The sequence below is a fragment of the Gossypium raimondii genome, chromosome 12 (genome assembly GCF_025698545.1).
Source record: "Gossypium raimondii isolate GPD5lz chromosome 12, ASM2569854v1, whole genome shotgun sequence".
Lineage (NCBI taxonomy): Eukaryota > Viridiplantae > Streptophyta > Magnoliopsida > Malvales > Malvaceae > Gossypium > Gossypium raimondii.
In genome coordinates this window covers 21,663,083-21,671,511 of record NC_068576.1, presented here as the reverse complement: position 1 = coordinate 21,671,511, position 8,429 = coordinate 21,663,083, and the positions used below count along the sequence as shown (strand labels likewise).

The window sequence follows — 8,429 nt, the reverse complement described above, 5'->3', positions numbered from 1 at the left end:
TCTCATTAAGGATCACTGAATCTGACTTCTATGATACAGGAGTTTCAACACTTGGTTGAATTTCCTCTTTGTCTTAAGCTACAACAGGTTCATCTTGAACCTCAACCATCCTGGGCTCCAATGTCTTTCCACTTGGCAAAGAGACTACTTTGCAAAGTTATTTGCCCAAAATTCTTGGATTTTCTATGTCGCTCGGCCAAATACCTTGGGGTTTATTTTGAAGTTCATTGGTTAGCTGACCCATTTGATTCTCCAGATTTCTTAAAGTGGTATCATTCTTTACTATGTATGCCTTCAGCATATTTTTAAAATCACTTGAAGATTCAGTTGGTGGGGGTTGCTGCACTTGTTGAGAATATTCAGATGGATAATTTGGTAGAAATGGCATAACAGAGTCGCTATGGTCCGCCCATTGATTACTCTATGGAGAAATTTGATATTCTACCATGAAGATTTGTAAAAATTTGATTGCGGACCATTCCAATTCTGATTTCCCAATTAATAATTTCACTCTTGATTCGGTGGACAATTTTCAAAGAAATGGCCATCTCCACAGTATTCACAAGAAATATTCTTGAACTGGTTCAGCTACTTGCCTAACAGAATACCATTGAAACCATTAATAGTTATCTTCTTAATCATAGAAGACATAGAGGATACTTGGGTTGCCAAAGAAGCATGTGTGTCCACTTCATGTACTCCTACTACTCGTCTTTCTGAGGTTGCTCGACTGGTTAACCATCGATTAGAAGACTTAGAAAGAAGGGCTCTATTTTTCGAGGCATCCACCATCATTCTAGTATGAATATTGAAACCAATATAGAAAGTCTCCATTTGAACGCAGTAAGGAATACCGTAATGAAGGAACTTTTGTAATAACTCCTTGAACCGCTCCCATGCCTCATATAAAGATTCTTCATCAAGTGGCTGAAATTAAGTGATTTCATTTCGGATCTTCGTAGTTAAAGATGGAGGGAAATATTTCATTAAGAAACATTCAACCAACTTTTGCCATGTAGTTATGGAACCAGATGGTAGGGAGTTCAACCACGCTCATGCTCTATCTCTTAAGGGGTATGGAAATAATCTCAGCCTCAAGGAATCCTCAGTCACCCTGACTAGTTTAAAAGAGTCACTCACTTCCATGAATAGTCGAAGATGAAGATGTGGATCTTTAGTAAGAATCCCACTAAATTGACCCATATTTTGAAACATTTGGAACATGACTGGCTTTAGCTCAAATTTTTGTGCCTCGATTTTGGGTCTCCTAATACTCGAATTGAGCTCGTTGAATAGAGGAGTGACATATTGTCGAATGGCACAATTTTTGTCATCAGCAACAATGATCAGATTGTGGGTATTATAAGCGAATGTTCCTCCTAGATTTTCGTTTGGATTTTCGAAATTCATATCTTTGGTCCTTGTTTGGTTCGCTTGTCTTCTCCTTTGTTAAAAAGTCATTTCAATTTCAGGGTCTACGAGGAGTAAGTCAATAATTTGATCAATACTCATAAACACCTGAAAAAAACACAAGAAAAAAAATGAAACTAAAATTTAACAAAAAAAGTAGACCAAAATGCAAAAATTAACAATTTCATAAATAATGTCTTTTAAAACAGTCCCCGGCAACGGTGTCAAAAACTTGAAACGACAAAAATGTGCAAGTGTACACAATCGTAATAAGTAATAAAGTGATAAGTAAATGTCGAGTTACTCCGTACCCACAGGGACTGTGAAAAGAATTATTTATGAATGCAATTTTAAAAACACTTTGGTGAAGAAAAATATTTTGATTTGAAAAGATGATTAAAAACTAGGATTTTAACTAAGTAAAAAAATAAAAATAAAATAAAAGTTCCAATGCACGATTTCAAAAGATGATTTTAATGAAGATAACATAATTGTGCTAGATTAATTAAATTAAATATATCAACACACAAATATTCATAGACATTTTCATAACAACAATAATGAAATTAAAAGGATAAGTTACAAGAATCAAATCCAGTGTTTCTCCGAGGCTTGACTAGTTTGCTCTGCTCCTCCTTCTCCGCTTGTTCTTGTTGAACCGAGGCTTCCACGAACACTTGAATGCTTCTCCAAATGGTGGTTGAATGACTCTTTTTCAAGAGGTGAGATCGGCAAGGGAATGGGGAAGAAAATGAAGAACAATGAAGAGAGAAAAGTGAGAGAGAAGTGAAGAATGAATGGTTTTGAGATGTGTTTGAAGTGAGCAGCCAAGGGGGTATTTATAGGTTGAGAAGGCTGCTAAAAATAGCCAAAATCAGCAGCCAAAGACTCCCCCATGGCTGGCCACACATGTGGCATGTTTGAAGATTTCAAAAATGTTATTTTTAATTAGGGGCAAATCTTGAAAGGCATGAATAGTGGAAGGGTTTGAATGCAAATTGAAAGAGTCTTCAAGGGCCATTTTTCAAGCGAAATAATCAGCCAAACAAGCTGATTGGGTCAGCATGTGGGACGGTTTTGGGCTGCCAGTGCTCGGTTAGATCGATTTTCTCGGTTCAACTCAACTTGGCCCCTTTTCATAATTAATTAATAATAATTTATTTAACCCAAATTAAATTGGATTAAAATTAAATTAATTATATTATGAATTAATACACATAATTTGGACCGTCTTAGGCTGAAAAATTAATTTTCCTTGATGCTTCAAAATTGCTTCTCGGTTTTGCGCTTCTAGCAGTGTCCGCCGAGTCGTTTTTCGCCCTTTGTGCAAATATGTGGAAAATAATCAAAATTAATCAAAATTTGATATAAAATTAATCAAAATTAAACATGTTCATAATTTGAGCGCAATTTAATTATTTGATAATTATTATATATTTTTGGACAAGAATTTTACCGAAACTACATGAATTTAAGTTAAAAAATGCATGAAAAACTGTGTATATTTTCGTGTTTCCAAATGTACCCATACAATTGAGAAATAAAAAAATTGAATGAAATAGTATATTAAATCAAATATACGCTTCAACCATTAAAAAATAAAAGTTTTCATCATGTAATCCCAACCCTTGAAATTTAGCTAATGGGTTGGAAATTAAAATTCAAGTTCAAAATAACACCCAAAATTGTTTTGATCAATTCAATTCACGGGAGAACATATTAAGAAATAATGAAACAACTTAGGAAGATGGTTGTCAGCAAACAATCCACCATCCAGCAACATAGTGTCCTGTGGTGGCTTAGAGGGACTGCCTTCAAGTTCCTCTTTCCGTTCTATTCAGCCGCTACCCTCTATTGTTGCCTTCAGATCTTCATACCTTTAGGGTTTCCACCTTTGGCTTTTTATAAGCTTTTCTTCCTAGGATAGCTCCAAAAGCCAACGATATCCTCTCTTTTTTTTAAGTAGATTTTTCTGGTACAAGTAGAGTTGGGATGAGACTAGTATGCATCGAGTGTTGACTCGGTCTTCCTAAAATTGCCACGGCATATAAGGTGGCAAACTGTCCAACGTTTTGCCCCAACAAACCTTCACTCTTTTATTTCTTTCTCCACATCCTGCACCTGCCAAACCACCAAACACAACCCTTCCACATGCAATTAAAAGTATCTAACATGTAAACATGTTCCAAGCTCCTAATGCAATTGATAAAAATACTAATAAAATTCCCTAAAATTCCACTAAATGTACCCAAGTACAAACAATTAGCTAGGTATAAAGGTATAAAATATAATTCTCTTTAAGAATTATCAATGATCCAACCCGATCTAGTTTTTCTATTTCCAAAATAAAATTTAATATTTATATATAAAATAATTTTCTTATCCCTATTATACCCTAGAAAAATTTTGACAATTTTACTCCTAGTAAATTTTTCACGATTTTGCCTCTGTAAAATTTCAAGAAAATATGTTAATATTTCACAACTCAATATGTTCACTATGATCGAATGACTTATTATTATTTTTGGGCTTCAAAATAGTCTAAAATATAAACTCATTCTTCCAATCATTTTTAAGTAATTTATATAGGATTGCAAATATATCATTTCCATTTCCATTTTTGGAAACCTCCATTCATTTCAAATTATTCCATTTCTCCATTTTGGGGAAAACCATAATCATTCCTAAATGTTTCTCATTTCTCTTTTTCTATTCATTTCGTTCATTTTTATTCAAACTCAGAATTTATTTTCAGTTTCAATGAGCTAACGGAGGGACTGATTGGACATATGTAGTTGAGGCTCAAATGATTTATAATTAAGTTTTGACTTTTCATCTATTAATTATAAACTCATTTAATCACAAAGTCATTCCGCTATAGTATCGTACTGAGCTCTCCCCAACAACATACCATTATGAAAATAGCTACTAAGTTCTCATCGAATGACTTTGTCATAAGTTTGTTACCCTCATAGGATATCCTTGATTTTTTTGGGATAATATCTCTTCTCCCAATATGATTCTATTTTATCTCATGGTAACTGTTACATCTTCCTTCATGAAAAGTTAATCACTATCAAAGAGTGATTAAGGCATCCATCGCAAAGACAGATGACCCATGACCACGTTTACTTTTTATCAACCATGTAATGCCAATGAGAGGATATCATTTACCCATGTTTTTGGCTATGAATTCCATTGTTTTGAATGACGCTACGTACTAAAGAAGTCGTAAACCCAACGCACAAGCTTTTGATTCCTTATCTATTTAAACTTAGGCTTTTACTTACATCAAAGTGTACGAGTCATGCATATATAGTCCGCCATCCACTCAGGATTTAGGTATGCAACTCTATGAATGTCACAAGTAAATAAATAGATAAACGGATTTAGGATCTATTTTTTTTAGGTTCTATCCAATGTATTGTCAGTCCAGTCAGTTACATCTATGTCTCTATCTTCTGGGAGTCATCCGCTCCGATGCCCAAAACAAGGCATCTTCTCAATTGGACTTGATAGACGACATATTAGTATTTTAATCGATTTTCTCATTTTTGATTACAGAAGGATATGTTTAGATTCGTCCACTAATACAAGTTGTCTTTCCGGACTCTGATCCGACCACATAATACCACTTAGTATTAGTTAAACATTTAGACAACCAATGTAATACCCCTAACCCGTTTCCGTCGTTAGATTAGGGTTACGAAGCATTACCGTACAATCAGAGCAATAATGTCATTTAATAATAATTACATAAAACTCATTATAAACTTAGAAAACATATACCTTTGGGCCTGAAACCAAGCCTTTGAGGCCCTAAAAATAGTTTAGAAACAATTCGAGACTAATTTGAAACAAATCAAAAAATTTGGGAAATAGCTAAAAACTTTGAAAATAGGGGTCAGATGGCTGTGTGACATAGCCCAGACCGTGTCTTAAACCGTGTGACTCTCTGACTTGTGTCAAACGATCGTGTCACAGACCATGTGCTAGACTGTGTAATTCACTTACTGTACATACACAACCATGTCTTAGGCCATGTGATACTCACACCTAAAATAATAAGTGACACACGGCCGTGTGACAGCCAGTGTCCCAGGCCGTGTGCTCCATAATTTGACCCTAAAACATGTTATTTTAAGACCAAAACTTGTCCAATCATCAGCTCCATTTGTGCGTAAATCCAATAGACCTAAACACCTTTCAAATACATATAAACATACCAATTCAATCAACCTATTTCACCTAACCAATATGTCATTCAAAGGCACCACATTTATACCAAAACAACTTTAATCAAAACAACATTATAATGCCACATCTCAGGCACAAAACACAATCAATTTAGCTACCTAATGACATTAATTATAACCTTTCACTTTTCATAATAAACATACAAAAAGGACCATATATTACAAAATACTTAAAAATGACCAAAAGTCATAAACTTGCCAAAGCAATAAAAGTCTTTCAAACAAAATATATACTCCAAAAGCATATTCATACCAAATTGATCTTTAACACATTCAAACTACCATTATATGAAGTCCTATACATGTCATTTATAACCTTGGCCAAAATGACTCAAAAACTACCGGGGTGATTGTTGGATTGTCTGATAGTACTCCAGCTAGCTTCCAATAATTTACGGAACAAAAGAAAATAACTACATAAGCAACTAGTGCTTAGTAAGCTCATATAAACTCAAACATAACTTACCATCCTTAAACTCAATTTACAAAATGTGCATAACATCTTTACCATACTCATAAGCTTAATACAATCCTATAAGCATCACCAAACTCATAAATTAGTAGGTTCATGAATGATGCATATAGAAAATAAACCATTTCACAAATGAATCTTCATGAATATAACATTCATCAAATAATCATTTAGTTGCCTTCAATTCATTTACATTCATCCCAAATTTACCTTTTATAAGTTTATGAGCAATTATCCATTTGTACAAATGCCTTGCCAATTACCATTACTTACCCCTTGAACCATCTAGAATTTCATTCGATATCCGGGAATGCTCACACATAGTGTGCCTTTCCATATAATCGTAACCTTTCATTTTCAATAGTACTCACACGAGCTGTGAAATGGGCCTACTCACACGAGCTGTGGGTCAGAATGAAAGCTACACAATGCTACACACAATCTGTGGAGAATCCGCAATAAATGTAGGACCTCAGGCATCGATAGGACATTCAAGACCAGCACTCGAAACATGAAATCCCTAATGACATGTCATTTGTATCTTAAGGTTCAAACAAGATTATTTATCTCTCAATTACTCAAAATGTCAAACTGTTTATAAATTCAAGTCAATTGTAACCAATATAATATAATAGATAATCAATCAAACTACCATTAATAAGATTATAATTCATACGAACTTACCTTGATAATTATAGTCGCAAAAGTAGAGTTGGAGATTAATCCAAAGCTTTCGCCTTTCCTCGATTTAAGTCTGATTGTTTATCTTGATCTAAACATATAATTTCATTCAATTATATACTTCAATTCAATCTATAATTCATATTAATGTAAAATTATGAAATTATCCCTAATATTTTAACTTTTATACAACTTAGTCCTTAAACCCATAACTTGAAAATTCACCATCTTTCTAACCCAAAACATGCTAGTCGATTTTTACCTAAACCTATATCAATCCATATTTTTACTCATTTCACTCAAAATTCATGAATTTACCATTTAAACAATTTAATCCTTAAACCCTAAATTCACTTAACAAATCATGTTCATTTAACCATCAAAATTAATAATCTATCCACTAACATCAAAACACATCATATTCATTCATTGCAAGTCCCTCAACCTTTAATAGCTTTGCAAATTAACCCCTGGGCTAGGTAGATTAAGCTAAATCGAGATCGAAAACATAAAAATCTCTAAAAATGGGTCATAAAATCTTACCATGCAATGCTCCTATGTTGGCCGAACCTTAAAGCCATAAAAATGGTGTTTTATTTCTTTAATTTCGATGAAAGAGAAGAATTTTAGGAAGATGACCCTATTTGCTTAATTTAGTTTAAGATTTATTTATTAATTACTAATTTACCCTTAGTTTATTAGTTTACAAAATGATAAAAATAAACCCATAATTGTCCATTAACATTTCATATGGTATAAATACCATCTAAGTCCATTAATTTGCATTTCAATAGCCATTCAATCCATTTAACTATTAGAAACCAACTTTTGCATCTTTCATAATTTGGTCATTTTACCTAATTAACCATTTAATCTTCAAAATTTCTTAAAAGAAATTCAATACTACCTTAAATTAACCCTATAAACATTAAATAGATATTAAAATAATAACTCACTTGTCGGAGTCATGGTCTCAAAATCATTGTTTTTGACACCATTGAAATTGGGTTGTTACAACCAATGAGCAACATTAAGGACAATAATACAAAGTATTAATGAAATATATGAATAATTTCATTAACTAATCTGTTTGAAAAATTACAAGTGTTCTTGGACAAAAATACTACACCTAGGGCACCAGATCCGATAATTGCCATAGCCTAACTATGATCTTACATGTTAGACCTCTTTAGAGGTCGTCGTCCTGAAGGACCTTACCGTTGTCGCGGTGTAACCCAATAAAGCCTACTAACCACTGTCATGGTGTTTTTCTCTATGAGACCTAATGGTTGTCAATATCTTCTTATCATATATCCACATTAATGCTCGAACATTAAAGTGTCCCCCCTCCCACAAGGCTCAGAGTTTCACACATCACGGTTTGCTCCTAGCAATCCCAGATGGCGAAATCAAAATGGAATTCCAATTTTCCTTTTTTCCTATTCCTCCACCTATTCCTCCATTCGTTGTCCTAACCTTGATGTTCAAACACCGCAATGCCCCCTCCGCAAGGCCCCGAGCTTCGCACAACATGGGTTCACATAGCAACACAGTATGACAGTATCTAACAGAACCACCCTTTCCCAATCCTAACTCCATCTAACCTGTTG

The 8,429-nt window shown here is 33.8% G+C and overlaps 1 non-coding gene across 1 annotated transcript; it reads left to right on the top strand.

Moving 5' to 3' along the window:
* Positions 1-850: 850 nt before the first annotated feature.
* On the top strand, positions 851-957 carry LOC128035821 (small nucleolar RNA R71). The gene has a single exon (XR_008192368.1). It is a non-coding gene; the product is annotated as a small nucleolar RNA R71 (small nucleolar RNA).
* Positions 958-8,429: the final 7,472 nt, after the last annotated feature.